This window comes from Megascapheus bottae, chromosome 8 (genome assembly GCF_031878675.1).
Source record: "Megascapheus bottae isolate mThoBot1 chromosome 8, mThoBot2.hap1, whole genome shotgun sequence".
Lineage (NCBI taxonomy): Eukaryota > Metazoa > Chordata > Mammalia > Rodentia > Geomyidae > Megascapheus > Megascapheus bottae.
This window is the reverse complement of record NC_143516.1, coordinates 46,122,280-46,140,561: the sequence shown is the minus strand read 5'-3', so window position 1 is coordinate 46,140,561 and position 18,282 is coordinate 46,122,280.

Here is an 18,282-nt window from a genome sequence, read left to right as displayed (position 1 = left end):
AAAAGCTACCACTTCATTAGAGTTTTAGGATTTAGGGGTAAGTTAGAAAATTGCCTGCAAAATGAAAGACACATTGACAAATCGCACACCTTTTACCATGAAATTGAAGGGAATAAGGCTTCCAGTATGGGCCTTTCTAGGTCCACATCCTGCAACATGTCCCACAAATAGCGCTCCTGCTCTATTTCCTAGAGACAGAGGGTAGCAGCGAGGTACTAAATGACAAGCTGGGTTCTTCTACACTCAGTTGGATGGGGCTGCCATAAGACAGAGATAGCATATCCAGAATCAAGCCAGTAAATTGCCAGTGCAAGTAGCTCAGAACTTTGTGTCTACCACCATCCATCCATTATCATCGTAGAAGAATTTCTCTGTGTGACCTGATGGAAACAGAGGAGATGACCCAAACTTGGTTTGTGGATGAGTTCGTTTTCTATTTGAAAAGCGTTCAGTAACTATGGGGCTAACATAGCCAGAGGTTCTTCCCAAGACAGCTAAGAGGGAAAAATCATCCTGTTGAGAAGAGCTGTATATTAAGTGTATGCAGGGGAAGTAGCTCCTGAGAATCAGAAATGGGTTTCTGGATAGTAGCTAGGTTGAGTCAGGGCCTTAGAAGGAAATGAGGAAAATGATATATTTGTCTCCATACTGCATGTGGGCAGGAAGTGTGATAATTTTTCACCACACATTAATGCCTACCAGAAAGCACCTTCCACGCAAGCGGGAGTAGGAAATATGTGCTTAGACAATGTTCCTCATAGCCAAACCGAAACTGATATGGTGGACAATACGGAGAAAGTAGCCTTTGGGAGATGTAACCATGTGGCAGTAGAACTTGCCAGGGTCATGGCAAAGCATGAGGGTGAGTTTTAAAATATATAGGGAGGAAAGTTTAGGCTGAGTACATTTTTTTGCCAGTTCTGGGCTTGAGCTCAGGGCCTGAGCACTGTCCTTGGACTTTCTCAAGGCTAGAGCTCTACCACTTGAGCCTCAGCACCACTTCCAGCTTTTTCTGAGTATGTGGTACCGAGGATTTGAACCCGGGTCTTCATGCATGCTAGGCAAGCACTCTACCACTAGGCCAAACTCCCGGCCATGCTGAGTACATTTCTACACCAAACCAGTTACAGATATGAGATCTGCAGTTGATTACACTAGTCTCCATTTCTCACTTTTCCTAAGAGTGCAATAATTATACCACATGTACACGAATGTGTGGATGTTCATGTACAAATCTGAATACTTGGAACTGAATTATATAAGACAAGAAAGTAAACTATTCAGCAGTGAGAGACTTCTTGGACAAGTACTTGAATATTCATCAAAACCAGGAAACTACAAAGATCTCCAGGGATATAATTTCAGACTCTGATAAGAGTAGTTATGCAGTAATTCATTGAACAACTCTACCAAAATGAAATGCTGACAAAAAGAAGAAAGATCAAAGAATGCAAAGAATGCTTTCAAGGACAGAACAGGAGTCAGGCCATGCAAAAGGGAAGTGTGATATGTTTGGCAGGAAGGCTTAGTGAAAGGGAGAAACAGCAGAAAGAATGATCCGCTGGAGGAAGCAGAAAGTTCAAAGTGTCATGTTACTTGTCTTCAACATAGCTAAAAAAAAAAAATGCCCCAACATTCCTACCTACTGATTTGGAAAAAAATAAGATAGAAATGGAGAGTGGCATATTAATTCTAAATAGCCAGCTCATTATGTTAAAATAACTTAGGAGGTTCAAACAACTAATTAGTTAAAGTTTTCTATGAAAAAGGAAAAATAATAATTTGGTCAGTTCATCTCCCAAAAGCACAAGATCAACACACTCAAACTAGCAATTTCAGTGGCAATTCAGTCGCATGTGGCTACACAATTCTACGGGGAAACTTCAACTGCAGTTTGCTGGTCTTGCCTACAGCCAGACCCCATCACTAAGTGTGCACATTTGTTCACCAAGGACACGTCCAGCTAAGGCCTGGCAGAAGGTTTTCTATCAATTTCTTCAGGGGAGAGACATCTCCTGATTGCCCTAAATTTGCCAAAGTATACTAAGCAGGCCACACACTACGCTAGAGGCTCGGGTTCCATTGTACTTAAAGCTACTGGCACATTTTTGGTCCTCTGAAACTTACGTAAGGACTACCAAGGAAAAGAAGCACTGAGCAAATAAACACAGGAATATATAAAAAGAGTACAGCTACATGAGATATATAGTGCCATAGGAAACTGAGATTAGGTGATTTGGCTTGAATGGGGGAAACTTCCTGATGAATTGGAATTGAGCTGAAAGCTACCCAGTGAGAGGGAGTGATAGCTCACTAAGACAGAAGAACAATGCATGTGGACAGAGAGTTATGCCTATGGCTTGGAAATACATTGGTTCTTTCCTTTACCACATGCCAGGTAGAGATGTGTGAGAAGCTCTTCAGTTGCTCAATTTGTCCCACACTTAACTTGGGCTTTTTAGGGAAACATCAGCAAAAGAGAGGGCGAAAGCTCTGAACACAGCAGGGAAAAGAGTGCATCACTCTTTCAGCTCCCCAGAGAGAACAGCTTTGAGATCACATATCATCACTACAGCTGTCCAACCTTCTCTCTCTGCCTAGAAATCCAAGGAAAATGGTTGGGGAGGGAGAGGGGTAAAAGATCAACTGGAATGTCCAATGCTCTCTCTGTCTCTTTCTAAACAAATGAGAGGCTATTGGTGACTGTTTACTCTTTCAGAGAAGCATAAAAGACAAGGGAGATAAAGACTCCAGGTGAAAGAGTGCAATCTAAAAAGGTAAACCATAGACTTCAATCATTCTAGGAATATTTCTGTAAACTAGAAATCACTGCACATTGCTCTTGATGAATCCGAAGCAAAGAGTTTCTTTCTCCTTGGGGTTACTTGGCTGTCACTGTCTAGCCCCAAAAGCTAAAGCAAACCAGCCAGGCAGCTCTGGGTAAGCTCTTTGTTTATTGTGTCTATGACCTCACCACATTAAATTTACATCAAAGTGTCTAAAATGACTGCAACAAACCTCACTTGCCCGATGTTTTCCACTAAATAATGATCTTTGTTGCTTGCTTAGGCAAGTGTTGGTGCAGACAAATTTCACAGAGAAACTATACTTTTCCACCTCTAATGAGATATGCTTCGATATAATGGTGTCTAACTATGTTGATGATGATCATTATTAATAAATGATTGGGATACTATGGAGGTTGCTGGATATAGAGAAGATTATTCAAGTATCAAAGTATATGGAGTCCAGCAATGGGAAGAGAGAATTTTATATGCAGAACATGGGATTAACACAAGGAGTAAGGACCACCCAGAAAGAGCAAGGCAGAAGGTAAGAGCTCAGGATTGTTAGGTAATACAATAATACTGAAATACAGCAGTAAAATAAAGACTATAGCGCATATGATAGAAAAAATCCACATAACTACAATCCAGAAATCAAAGAATTGATAGCTTCAGCAGAACACATCATTCATCCTTTTAGCTGAGATGATTCTTTATGAATGGTAAAGGAGTAAATGAATGTCATACATATTTAGTTGTTGGTGCAAAGGTTTGCTGAGGAGTGTAGAGCAGGACTGTGTGCAGAGGGCACGGTGAAGAGAAGGAAAGTTAGGAGCAGAAGATATTGCTACCCAAACCAGACAGCACTCCCACTGGATCTCAAGGCAACAATGGTTGGATAAAAGAACTAGTCATTCAGGATGTGAGACAAGTGAACTTGCAGGCAGCGATCCTGGTCCTGCTCTTCCTTTCCTAATCTTGTCTTCTTTACAACCATGCCACAAGTGCCTCTTATATTAAACTACAGCTGAGAACAGGAGACTCACAGAATTTTCACTTTTCATCTGGATGATTCAGCATCACATAGAAACAGCCACTGCAAGACTCCTGAGGAGGCAAAGGGTGGAAACCAACCTGCTTAAAAGACTTATTTTTTAAAAAAAAAAAGTTTAGAAACCACTAGGTGTTTGGTACTTATTTTCAAGGCTATAAATCCCACAGCAGGTGTACCCAGGCAATCAGAATAGGCAAGAACTCTGATAAATTCAGTGGTGATACTTAGGGCCACAGAAACCCTGGGAGGCTATAAATAGTCATTAGGAGTTAGATGCTGCTAAACACCAAGGGAGAACTCGCCAATGGAGCAGAAATGTAAATCAGGAACTACTGAGGAAATTGTGTTTTCATATTAAATGTAAAGGAAGAAAGAAAAAGGAGAAAAAGTAAAATTTGACCCTTACCAATGGTTGGTCAGAATTTGATTCATTCCAGAACATTTTAAAGGAAGGAAAAAAGGAAGGAGAACAAAGAAAAAGAAAGAGAGAAAGAAAGAAAGAAAGAAAGAAAGAAAGAAAGAAAGAAAGAAAGAAAGAAAGAAAGGAAGAGGGAGGGAAGGGAGGAAGAAGGGAAGGAGGGAGGGAGGGAGGAAGGAAGGAAAAATTTCTTTAATCTCCATTTCATTTAAAAAACTGTAAAACCTATTAGTTAAGTCTAGTTGAAGTAATGACATCCACAGTGATTTCAGAGTGATTGTCACAGAAAATTCATTTGAGAAGATTGCATTTCTTTTTTGCAAGAGAACAAAACATATTGATAAATGCTGTTTATCTCTGTGAATATAGAAAGGATTCATATGTGTTTGGTAAGTCATTGTTGAAGTCTGTGAAGGTTCTTGTGACAAAGCTATCATGCGTATGTACAGCAGTTATCACCATTTTCAAAATTCACTTCTTACCTGTTCTCATACAACACTTGAACAAAACATAAATTTTAATCACTAAGGTACTTTAGTTTATTGAATAGCATCATCTCATAACTTTCATGGAACAACAGAACTGTATTGCATTTGCTTAGATTTAGAAATATAGTTTTCAAATTGTTTCTGTCTATCATATTTTATATCTTCTTTCTATGTATGATACTTCTATCATTAGGGCAGGTCTCTTTGAAATGCGAGTTTGTACTATAAAGAACTCTATGGATGCTACATATTAAGAGTTCTCTCTCATTCTTTCTCTCTCCCTCTCCCTCTCTTAAGTATAATTCTGTGGAAGAGTTATGTTTGCAAAAATCTAACAATGCAGAATCAGAGTGGTGAAGAGTTGGTAATATCATTGTACTACTTAGTGTGTTCTTGGCTGATCCTCACAACCCCCATTTGAGAAAATGCTTTCAAATATCCAGAAGGTAACTGATTTATTTTCTCAGTCAGTAAACAATGGCCATTTATTAGCCAATGAGAAATGTGAGGTTCGGCATCATATTGTGTCTTATTAAACCACACAAGTATAATCAGACAGAAAGAAAGGAAATAGGGAGTTCTGAAAATAAATAGTGGGGATAAAGAATAATAGTGCCCAGTGTCCACTCTGAAGGTTAATTACCTGGTTTCAAATCCTAGCTATGTAATTTTGAATATTATCTGCTATGCCATAGTTGTTTTTTCTTTGTAACAGTGATATTCAGGGTATATACCTCCAAGATCCTTCATTGTGAGGATTAATAAAAGGCTTTTTTTTTTTGGTGGGGGAGTGGTCATGGGGCTTGAACTCTGGGCCTGGCCCCAAGCTCTTCAGCTAAAGGTTACCACTCTACCCTGAGCCACAGCCCCACTTCCCATTTTCTAGTGATTAATTGGAGATAAGAGTCTCCAGCTTTGCAGTGCGCAGGCTGGCTTTGATCCGTGATCCTCAGAGCTCAGCCTCCTGAGTAGCTCAGATTACAGGCATGAGCCACCACACCTGACTTAATGAAAGTTTTATATAGAAGAGTCAGCATAGTACAAACTCAGGAAGTTTAATGCTGAGTGTCTTCTCCTCATTGCTCATGACATGGCAGTGGGGTCTTTTAGCCTTCTTTTTTTTGAATATTCAACATCATTTATGTTTTATATTTTTTATATTTTTTATTGTAATTAATAAAAGGGTTATATGATATTTGCCAGATAGAAGGTGCATTAATTCACATACATTGATACCCTTTCACATGTCTTGGTCCCCATTACCCTCCCCTCCACCCCCCCCATCTTGGTTTCCCCCCTTCCCTATCAAATTTCCAATAACCAAATACAAATAAATCCACTATATCAGATAACAAAGTGAGATACTGTGACAATATGAGATAACCAAGGGACAGCAAAAGAGATGAGAGATAACATAGTACATTAGGGACAACAATCATTCATTATATGGCTTTTGTTTCAATATCCTGGAGGTCTTTTCAATTAGCTTCATACTATATGGCCTTATGTATCAAGGTTTTGCTCTATTGCAAATCTCTGCTAGTAGAGCCCAAGGTTTCTACTGATTATGACAAATGAGAGAAATCATTGAGCCTAAGTTCCCTTGAGTCTGGCTTACTTCACTTAATATGATTTTTTCTAAGATTTTCCATTTCCTAACAAATGGGTAGATGTCGTTTTTTTCTGACAGTAGCATAGAATTCCAATGTGTACAAATACCACAACTTGTTGATCCACTCATCAACTGAGGGACATCTAGGTTGGTTCCATATCTTTGCTATGGTGAATAATGCTGCAATGAACATTGTTGTGCTAGTGGATTTAGTATGCCCTAGTTTCTGGATGTTTGGGTAAATGCCAAGTAGTGGAATTGCTGGGTCATAGGGGAGTTCTATGTTCAGCCTTTTAAGGCACTGCCACACTGCTTTCCATAGTGGTTGAATGAGTTTGCACTCCCACCAACAGTGTAGTAGTGATCCCTCTTGGCCACATCCCCTCCAGCATCTGTTGTTATTCGTTTTCCTAATCCTGGCCATTCTAACTGGAGTGAGGTGGAATCTTAGCTTTGTTTTGATTTGCATTTCTTTTATGACCAGAGATGTTGAGCATTTCTTCATGTGTCTATAGGCCATTTTTGTTTCTTCTTCAGAGAAGACTCTCTTTAAGTCTTTGGCCCATCTTTTAATGGGATGGTTGTTACTTTGGAGATTAGTTTTGGAGTGATTCAATTTTTTGAGTTGTTGATATATTTTAGATATGAGGCCTTTGTCCATTGTTTGGTTGGTGAAGATCTTCTCCCACTCTGTAGGCTTCCTAATTAATTTACTAGCTATGTCCTTTGCCATACAAAAGCTCTGCAGTTTAATGCAGTCGCACTTATCCAGCCTTTCTCTTATTTGCTGTGATTCTTGGTCCTTATTAAGAAAGTTTCCACCTGTGCCAAGAAGGCCTAATGTATCTCCTATTCCTTCTTGTAAAGTTTTCAGTGTGTCAGCTTTTACCTCCAGGTCTTTGATCCATTTGGAGTTAATTCTAGTGCAGGGTGACAAAGAAGGATCCAAGTTTAGTTTTCTGCAGGTGCTTAACCAGTTCTGCCAGCACAACTTGTTGAAGAGGCTGTCTTTCTTCCATTCTATTTTTTTGGCTCCCTTGTCAAAGATTAGGTGGCCATAGGTCTGTGGTTTAATATCTGGGTCCTCAGTTCTATTCCATTGGTCTTCAGGCCTGTTCTTGTGCCAGTACCAAGCTGTTTTGAGAATTAGAGCTCTGTAATAGAGTCTAAAGTTTGGTATTGAAATTCCTCCTGCGCTGTTCTTTCTGACAAGAAGTGTTTTTGCTATACGAGGTCTTTTATTATTCCATATGAAATTTTGGATTGCCTCTTCTATTTCTTTAAAAAATGACATTGAGATATTGATGGGTATTGTGTTGAATTTGTAGATAGCCCTTGGCAAGATTGTCATTTTCACGATATTGATTCTTCCAATCCAGGAGCATGGGAGGTTTTTCCATTTCCTCAGTTCTGCTTTAATTTCCTTTTTTAGCGTTTGAAAGTTTTCATCAAAAAGGTCCTTTACATTCTTAGTTAAGCTAATTCCTCGTTACTTTATTTTCTTTGAGGCTATTGCGAAAGGAGTTGCTTTCCTGATTGTTGCCTCGTTCTTCTCACTGTTGGCGTAGAGGAAGGCAATTGATTTTTGAGGGTTAATTTTATAGCCTGCTACCCTTCCAAAGTTTTGAATCAGCTCAAGGAGCTTGGGAGTAGAGTCTATAGGATTCTTTAAATACAGAATCATGTCATCTGCAAAGAGGGAGGGTTTTACTTTCTCTTTCCCTACTTGCATCCCCTTTATGCTTGCTTCTTGCCTTATTGCACTGGCTAGGAATTCTAATACTATGTTAAAGAGGAGTGGAGAGAGTGGGCATCCTTGTCTCGTTCCTGATTTTAGAGGGAATGGCTTTAGCTTTTCACCATTAAGTGTAATACTAGCAGTGGGTTTGTCATACACAGCCTTTATTATATTGAGGAATGTACCATGGATTCCTAGCTTCTCCAGAGCTTTTAACATAAAGGGGTGTTGGATCTTGTCAAATGCCTTTTCTGAATCTATTGAGACAATCATGAGATTTTTGTCCTTGCTCCTGTTGATGTGTTGAATTATCTTAATTCATTTGTGTATGTTGAACCAGTTTTGCCTCCCTGTGATGAATCCTGTTTGATCATAGTGTATAATTTTTTTTGATAAGTTGTTGTAGACGGTTGGCCAGTATTTTGTTGAGAAGTTTTGCATCGATGTTCATCAAAGAAATAGGTCTATAGTTCTCTTTCTTTGATGAATCTGTCTGGTTTGGGGATGAGGGTTATACTGGCTTCATAGAATGAGTTTGGTAAAGAGCCTTCATTTTCAATTTCATTGAAGAGCTTGAGGAATATTGGTGTGAGCTCTGCTTTGAAGACCTTATAGAATTCAGCTGTGAATCCATCTGGCCCTGGGCTTTTCTTAGGTGGAAGTTCTCTTATTGCCATTTCTATTTCAGAGCTTAGCCTTCTTCTTGATGCCCCTCTTGACCATGCTTCCCTGAGCATTTTGCTGCCACATCACAGTGCATTTTCCTTTCACCTTTCTTTTGATACTGGACTACTGTAATCATCTTATAACCCCTGTCTTTTCTGCCTTAGACTCCACTCTGCCAAGCACATTGATTCCAGTCCTCATTTATGTAGGCTTGGCTTTGTCATTGTAGCCCAGGCTGGCTTCAAACTCTACACATCTCAGACTGGCCCGGAACTATGGTATCCCACTTCATCAGCTTCTCAAGTTGTGAAGTTCGTGCTATCACATCTGGCAAACATCTCCTGATGTGCCTCTGTTGAAAACTGACTTGAGGTACATCCACCACCAACCCAGCTATAGACATTATCCAGCATATTCCCAGCCAGCTACAAGAGGAAAGAGAGTGTGGCAGAGCACATAGAGATCTGTGCGGTTTCCTCACATCCATTCACTTTTTGTTGGATGAACATGTGTTATGACCAGGCTTGAAATCAGGGAAAAGAGGAACACATCACTACCTGCCCAAAGCAAGTCAGAGCATATGGAGTGAAGTGTATGAGTGACTAACACAACTGACATTCATCACAACATCAACAAAGAAGTTTGCTTTTTATTGGGGATTCAAGGAAAGACCTATTAAATGTAACCAGAAAATATAGCACTTGTATCAGTTATGAAAGTGGGAGGAGGATTTAAGTTTCTGAAGAGAGAATAGGGAAGAGAAATAAAGCACGTATCTAGGAAACACTAAGCACCGGTGAGGGACTAGTTCATTTTCAAGAATTTATTTTAAAAATTCATGCTAGATAAAAAGCTGAAATTTCCCTACACCAAACCAATAAGATTGATAAGCCTGAAAGGAAAATGATATGCTAACTTACGGAATGGATAATGAAGTTGCGTGATAGGCCACAAAACTAGGTTCACAGAGTAAATGAAAGAATAAGCCCTGAGGATGAGATTTAAGAAATAAGTTTTTGCTTAAATCATGGTGACAGGATGCATCCTGTTAGAATTAGAAGATAATAATGGAAAAGAGTGTCTGGCAAGAGGGGCCATGCATATTCTCAGGTGGATTTTCAATCCTTTCTTATGAATAAAAGAATACATTCCATGGCTTGTGTGTGTGTGTGTGTGTGTGTGTGTGTGTGTGTGTGTGTGTGTGTGTGATTATACTGTTCATGTCTTAGCGCTCTTCAGGAAGAAGAATTAACCACATTAGAAAAAACGTCCACTGTCATCATTATCCTTGCATGAGAGTAAATTAGTGTTTTCATTACTGGTCAAAAACTAATTTCAATGTAAAGTTTAAACAAAATGTTAACTAATATGTACAAGTTGATATCCCCTTACTATAAGTTCCTACAAGACAGGACCTGGATCCCATTTAAATTTTTATGGCCATTACACGCACCAAGATGATGTTTAGTAAAATGTGTTGAATTGGATTACTATAGTAATGAATAAAGATTATAGGGAATCAGTCCTTTTAGGTTGTTCAGGCTTTTTGTCATGGGGCTTGAACTCTGGGCCTGGGCACTGTCCTTCACTCTTCAGCTCAAGGCTACTGCCCTACCTCTTGAGCCACAGTGCCACTTCTGGTTTTCTAATGATTAATTGGAGATAAGTCTCAAGGACTTTAGTGCCCTGGCTGGCTTTGAAACTCAATCCTCAGATCTCAGCCGCCTGAGTAACTAGGATTACAGGTGTGAGTCACCATGCACAGTTCATGCTTTTCTTTGAAGCAGATACTTTGCTTAAGAATTTTGCCTGCATTAAATCATTTCATGAATATAATACATGAAGTCTGAATACATATGTGGTGAATTCCAGTTTTGCTTAAAATATTATTCTGTTTAAGGTTCCTAGATTATATAGCCATGTTTCACCTCATGCCTGTTTTCTTCTTTTTTTAATCATATGTGATATTTAGAGGGGTTTCAGTTACATTCATAAGGTAATGGATGCATTATTTCTTGAACACTGATACCCCTTTCCATGTTTTTCTCCGGCTTTCCCTCCCCTCATCTCCTCCCAATCATCTTGTCTTATCATGCTTTTTGCAGAGAAGGCTATAGGGAGAGGAGAGGGAAGAAGAGGAAGAATAAGAGTGAAGGGAAGGGACAATTTAAGTGAGCTTCAGGGAAGAAAGGTTTTTAGGTAGCAGGCTACAAATTACTTTTATGTTAATTATTGACCTATAACTCAAGAAGTAGAAAGACCTCCATTTTATGAAGGCACTGATCATAGTTAACTAAAGTCAGCCAGGAAATGACAGAGTCACCTGGGTAGGTCCTGGATAGCTAGAGGATAATGAATAGGGAAAAGGTAGGTCTCTATGCATTCGAAAGCTTTAGGGGAGCTGTCTGTGGGGAAGTTTGATGATGAGGATCGAGAGCATCAACTTGCAAGTGAGTTTACCATAGTGTTTTACCTATGACAAAGCAGGCTTCCATGAAGGGTTTACTAAATATATCCTATTAAGTGGATAAGCATCACTAAATCTTATCAGCCTATAATTGCTTAATAAAAAAATCAGTAATTACAGTGTCAACCCAAGGCCTTTTTTTGTCCTCAGTTTTGACTCTGGAACTTATACAAGCCCTACTGTGAGTGTGAGAGAGATCTCTATGCACAGCATGTATAAGGGCCAGGACTTGGCACTAAGTGGCAAAAAAAGACATTTATTTGGAGCGAGAGGCTGTTGCCAACCATTGGTGTGAAGATCCCTTGCAGTGGGGAATGTGAGTGCTTAACCTCAAATGAGATGAAGGTATTCTTCAGAGGGGGCCACAGAGATATGTGTCTGGCAGGACAAGCATCCTTATTGTCTCAGTCTATACCCAAAACTGGCATTTCTTGACCTCAGTAGGAGGCCAATGAGGAAACAGAATGATATCAGACCGAGATTCCAACAAGATAGAAATCAGGAAATAAGCCGAAGGCCCCTGGGAGAGGAGACTTCGAAGAATTAGGTCAATACCTGAACCCTTCACTTCTGTTCCCATCCCAAGTCCTGATTGTTGTGGCATGAAAAGCAGACTCCCAAAACAAACAAAGGAAATCCACTGCAGGCCTTAGTGTGGGGGTAAGGGAGAACTCAGAGAGGTTTGAACTATCAAAGAGAAGACTAAAATAATAGTTCAAAATTTGGGCAATAATTAAAATCGTTTTTCACTTAATTTTATTCTGACTGACATAATAAATTCTAATGTTTATGTTTACTTTGTCTATACTTAACATGCTATTGAATCAAACCTCAGATATTCTTGAGTCATATATCAATCTGCTACCCAATAGTAATTAGCACTGTCATGGGATTTTCTATACAGGGAGAGGGAATGGTCCCCTCCCCGACTCCACTGCCTTAGTTTTAAAGAACTAAAAGGCGAAACTCAGTCACATTTATCATTCATTCAAATACTAGTTGCTTAATCATCACTTCTTAGCCCTGACTGTGAGATTGCTGTGGCCGCTTCCATTGTTACAAAAATTGCCACCAATTCCCATACAACATGAAAATTTACAGGTTTATAGAAACTGAACATGCAACAGTGATACTCACAAGACAGTAGGTTGAAAATGATCTTTACTACTTGTGGGGGATCGGATAAAGAGGGAAAGTAGGAGAAAAATGAAAGAGGGGGTCAACAATGTTGAACAAGAAATGTACTTATTACCGTAGCTATGTATATCATCTTGATAATAAAATTAAATTAAAAAAAACAAAGCCTTAATCTCCTCTCTTGGTCTCTTGAAACTTCTCTACACAATAAGGAGAAACATCTTTCTCCAAGAAGCTGTTTCCTTATTATGAGCAGATACAGTCCAACGCTTTCTTGCAGGTAGCAAATCATTGAAGTTGAGTGTCTTAAGCTAAGATTGGATAATAAAAGCAAACACTGTTATGTTCTGTCCGTGAAGTTTTCTAGCTATCCTTTCTTTCTACAACTCTTGTTATTTCTTTAGATGATGGGATAGTATATTTTCCCAGAGAAATGAATTTCTCCCTTTTTTGTGAAAAAAAATTTACACTTTAGAAACTTTATAAAGCGTGAATATGGGCACAGGTTATTTTTGTGGGAGTTTGATATGTGGGTAGAGATTCCTGGTTTGCAATGCAGTTACCTGAAGTGAGCGACATCATACAAAAGGGCAAGAGGAACTTTGATTGTCAAAGCGAACATTCAAAATGACTTTTCTACAAAAAAATGATTAAATATAATTCGTTATCTTCAAAGTGGGCCCTTTTGAAAAACTGATATTTCTACAAAAGATGACAATCTGCCAACACAGAATAGCTTGTGAATGCAAATATTGGTCACTTCATTGTTCCTGATTTCCTTCAGAAGCTACATAATCTTACTTTCTAAAAAATGTAGCCTGCAAAGTTAATAGAATTCAAAAGGACTACCTTTCAATCTGAAAAAGTTATAAAGATGTTAGTTCTCTGAGTCTTTAAGGAAATCCAATTATAGGTCTCTTTTATTATTATTATTATTCAAGCAAAGACCAAAAGAGGAGCTTTTCTTCGCTTGGTGTCATTTGCTCAGCAGGAACTCATCTTGACATTGGAGCTGATTTTTCTGCATTTCTCATTAAGAAGTTATTGAGAGATACCCAGAGCCACGCAGAAATGCTGAGGAGTCACGGGCTGTTCTGCACACCTCCAGTGCACACTTCTCACACTGGTTTGTCTGGGTGACTTTGGGGCTACACTAAGGTAAGTGAAGTATCAAAAGCACAAAATTTACGGAGGAACTTGGAATTCTACAAACTCAGAATAACATTGAATGCTTTCTTAAGTTTTAATTATTTTTCCAGTCCTGGAGCTTGAAATTAGGACCTGAGCAGTGTCCTTGCGGTGTTATTCTCAAGGCCAGAGCTCTAACACCTGAGCCACAGTGCCATTTCTGGATTTTACTTTTTATATATGTGGTACCAAGGAATCGAACCCAGGTCTTTATGCATGCTAGGCAAGGATTCTTAACCACTAGGGAAAACCCCTGGCCCATCTTCCTTAAGTTTTATACCCTTAGCATCACACTCCTTCTCCCTAATCCTGGCCATGGTAGGTTTTGTTGTTTCTAGGTATTCTCCTATCTTGAAAAGACTACATAAAAATTTAAGAAACTGAATGTTAACATATGTACTGAGTTTCTTTGGAGACTTTCAAAGAACAGTGACTTAACCTTTTTCCACAGAGAGAAAAGTGACTTATAAAGCCTTTTCTTATACACAAGAAATCGTTCAGTGAGAGATGTGTTGAAGTGTTTAGAACACAAATGTGTCTGGGACATTCATCTAGGCCCTTGGAGATAGATTACTATTAGTTTTTTTTTTCATTTTAGTTGATATATTTAATATACTGACATGACCATAAGAATTCTATCTTACTTCTTTCACTTTTTTCATCACAATAATTGAATTGTTTCACTATAATCAATTTTTCCATGCCCAGGTATTGATTATAATAAACTTTGTATTCACATTATGGTGGTGTTGTTCGTATAACTTAACAAGAATATAGAGCTGTGCCTTTAAGACTACATGAGACTACACAGGTAACATAACTAGAAAAAAAATGATGTTCCAGGCAAACTTAGACATAAGTATAGATTCCCCTCAAAAATAGTAACTAAAGCAGAATTGGCTGGGAATATTATTCAAGTGCTAAAATACCTGTCCAGTAAGCACAAGACCCTGACTTTAAACCTTAGTACCACATTTAGAAAGATTTTCAATAGGTTCTCTCATCCATGAATCAAAGCATATGTGTTTTCTGTGTAATGAACTAACAACATTTCATACATGACCAAGAGATCTGATGCCTATATTAATGAACTAATCATTTTAACAATGAAATCTCTAACAAGTTCAACAGGTTATTTCTTGTTTTTGTACTAGCAATAAACAGAGTTTCTGATAAATTGGCAATTCTCCTTCAAGTTGAGAGACACAAGAGTCCTCCATTGGAGAGTTCAACCATCCCCGAAGGCTGTGAAGTTCCCTGGGTCTAGTTAAAAGGGAAAACAGAAACTGATTAAGGCATCTTCTATTAGTCACATTAAGCCAAGAAACAATACATATATAATTTCCTATGTGAGTCTACCTCCAAAAATAGTCACATAATCCTGTGAAGAGGAAAGATGGTTGCTTATGATGTCTACTATTGGATCACCACTTTCCAGTAACATTCTGTGATGAAGAGACTGAAATTTTAGTGAACAGCTACTTCTTACAAAGTGTGCAACTGGATATAGACATTTCCAGAGGCACATATGTACTCATCTAACTTCCTATTTCATAGCAGTTTCTCTTAATGACAAAGCTGTACAATGCCTCTGCTATAATGTATTGAAATTTCCTAAAATTCTCCACTTTTGAGGAGTGTGGGATGCTCTTTAGTTCAACAAAGAAATGGCATACTAAATTTTTTCCGGTATTCTAAGATTTGCTGAACTTTCCCAAAGAAAATAGAACTGTTTGATAATGAAAGCATCAGTTCAATGATGGGACATTTATTCCTTTAGTGCTTTGGGGAGGGAAGGTTATCCTGTATTTTCTTTTTTTCTTTTTTTTGCCAGTCCTGGGGCTTAGACTTAGTGTCTGGGCACTGTCCTTGGGCTTTCCTCAAGGCTAGAGCTCTACCACTTGAACCCCAGCACCACTTCCGGCTTTTTCTATGTATGTGGTACTGAGGAATCCAACTCAGGTTTTCCTTTATGCTAGGCAAACACTCTACCACTCAGCTAAATTCCCAGCCCTGAATTTTCTTGTATCTTCTTTTTTTTTCACCTTTAGAAATGCCCTAGGTTTGAGTGGTATGTGTGGAACATCCAATTCTTGAGAAGAAAGGATTAAGTTTTCATTGAAAAGCAAGACAGTTCCTATAACCACTGTCTGCTCATTACTGGATCTACAGGTCCACTGTTGGAGACATTGCTTTCAGCCTCCTGAGGAAGTAAGATTATAAGATGGCGTCTAGCAGCTTGCCAAAGAGGATTAGTCAGTACTTGCTGACCAGGAAGTTTCTTTGCATTGGTTGATTTGTTTCTTCCGAGCTCGTGGATAGAGAGTGATTGCTGGTTTTTCCAGATGACCTTTATTGTGATTGGCTGCTGTATGATATAAATGGTGGAGGATTTCCGGGGGAGGAAAGAGGATAGGGAGAAAGGCAGAGAAGAGAGCAGAGAGAGGAATAAAAAGACCTCTGCTTACAGCTATTTGAGTCTGTGATCATTCCCAGTCTGCCTCCGAAGTGACGCGTCATTGCAGCAGGCAGCAACAGTCCACATGTATCAGTGCTGGCAAGAACTTCAGACTCATTTTACCCCTAAACCCCTCATTTTACAATCAAACATGCTGAAAAACATTCTTGAATAAATTATAGCCTTCAACTGTTTTGTTAAATGGCAACTCAGTACAACTACTTAAAGATAATAATAAAAATATTTTTTAAAGAAAGTGTCCTTGATTCTCTTCTTCAAATGACTTCAAATGAGTCATACCCTTTGCTTTCCAGCCCCATATCATTTTTAATTTGCTTTTTGCCAGTCCTGGGGCTTGAACTCAGGGCCTGAGCACTGTCCTTAGGCTTTCTCAAGGCTTGATCTCTACCACTTGAGCCACAGCATCACTTCCAGCTTTTTCTATGTATGTGGAATCAAACCTCAATCTTTGTGCATGCTAAGAAAGCACTCTTATCACTAGGCCAAACTCTCGGCCCCAGCCCCCTATTATTTTTTTACCAGATACCTGAGCTGGCTTCCCTGTGACACAAATAAATATCCTTGTCTGTATTTGCTTGTGAAGGGAAAGAACTTTTGTTATCCAAGTAATTTCCCAAGTAATGTGGCAGGCATTGTGTGCCTCTCCTCAAAGATATCTCTTAATATTCCTGACAAAAATTAAAGTTCTCATTGTACCTCTCCATTCCCACTCTCCTTCCCCTTTACCCTTCCTCCATCTTCCCCCTCTATCTCCATCTCTTGCTTCCTACATCTTCCCTTTTCCTCCCTACTTCCCACTCTTTCAATAGAAACTATCAAAAGAATGACCACACAATATTCTTGCCTTCATAGTTAATTCCTGCCATCAGAAGCTGGAGGTGTAGCTCATCTCTCTTCAAAATGTTATTGACCTTCCAGTAAGATAACCACGGAACCAAATCATTTCTAAAAGTTAAAAGAGACTCATAGTAGGGCAGTAGAGCCAAGATACTTCATTTTATGTTTGAAAAGACTGAAAATTGAGTCATCTCATTCCTAGGATGTCCAACCCCTTTGCAAAAGAATATAATTTATTAAATATGTACATAGTCTATTATTTTTCACTGTAGTCTCCACTAAGTCATTTAAATGTAACATGTTGCTATCAGAATGGTAGATGACAGCGTCTGTAGAAACTTTTCTTCATATTTACATGAGGACATTATTTCTATCTACCTTTATCACAGAGGACTAAGGATTGTCCTAGTCTATTTCACTTTTTCAGATCATGAAGGTAGAGACTACTTGGTGAAATTTGGAAGATTCAAAATAATAGTGGTCATGTAACTACACAAGAATTCCTTGACATGGGATAGCATAGAATTATGCAAATAAATATAGACTTCCTAGCCTTAAGAAAAGCAACAAGGTAGACAATAGAAACATTAAAACAAACAGTAAATTTGTAATCATATCAGTGTTTTGGCTATTGATAATCAATGAGCTCACAAGTATTGCCTTTAAGATTAGTATTTGTTTATTCAACAAGAATTAACGATATGTCTACTGCTTGCTAAGAACTCTACCTAGGAGAGAAAATGTAAATAATTCTATCGTATGGATGAAAGCCAGATAACTTTTAAGTTCTTTATCAATTAATTTGAAAAATCTCTGTATTTTTCTATTTTTATTATCTTTAAGTAGTTGTCTGAAAGAGTTTTGGTTCAATGTCTGTTCCTGAATGCAATGCATCCCCACCTGTCCTAACCTCACACATCCCCTCAATTTACCTAGTTCCGTGTTCACATATGTGCACTGAATATTCTGACTGCATTTCCTGATCTCTCCATTTATCTACTCCCCGTCCCTCCCCACCCACCCCCAACTCAACATCAATGCTCCATCAAAGTATGTTCTAGTTTCCTGGTGTTTATTTTACTAACCTGTAAGTTAGTTATTCAAAGAAGTTACACAAGTGGAATCCTCCCCTGTATGTACCATACATTAGTTACCATACTTGTATATCTATGCTATGGCCCTGCATATGCTTACATATATTTATAATTTAGGTCAACTTCCACAAGGGAGAAAATATGCATCCCTTATCTGAGACCAACTTACTTCACCTAACATAATTTTTTCCAGGACCCATTGATTCCCCTGCAAATGAGGAAATAGATGATTATAAAAGATCTCTCTCATGGATTTTTCTACAGCATACTCTTTCTTTATAATAATAAGTTCCTAACACCACTCTGAGGCTTACATGT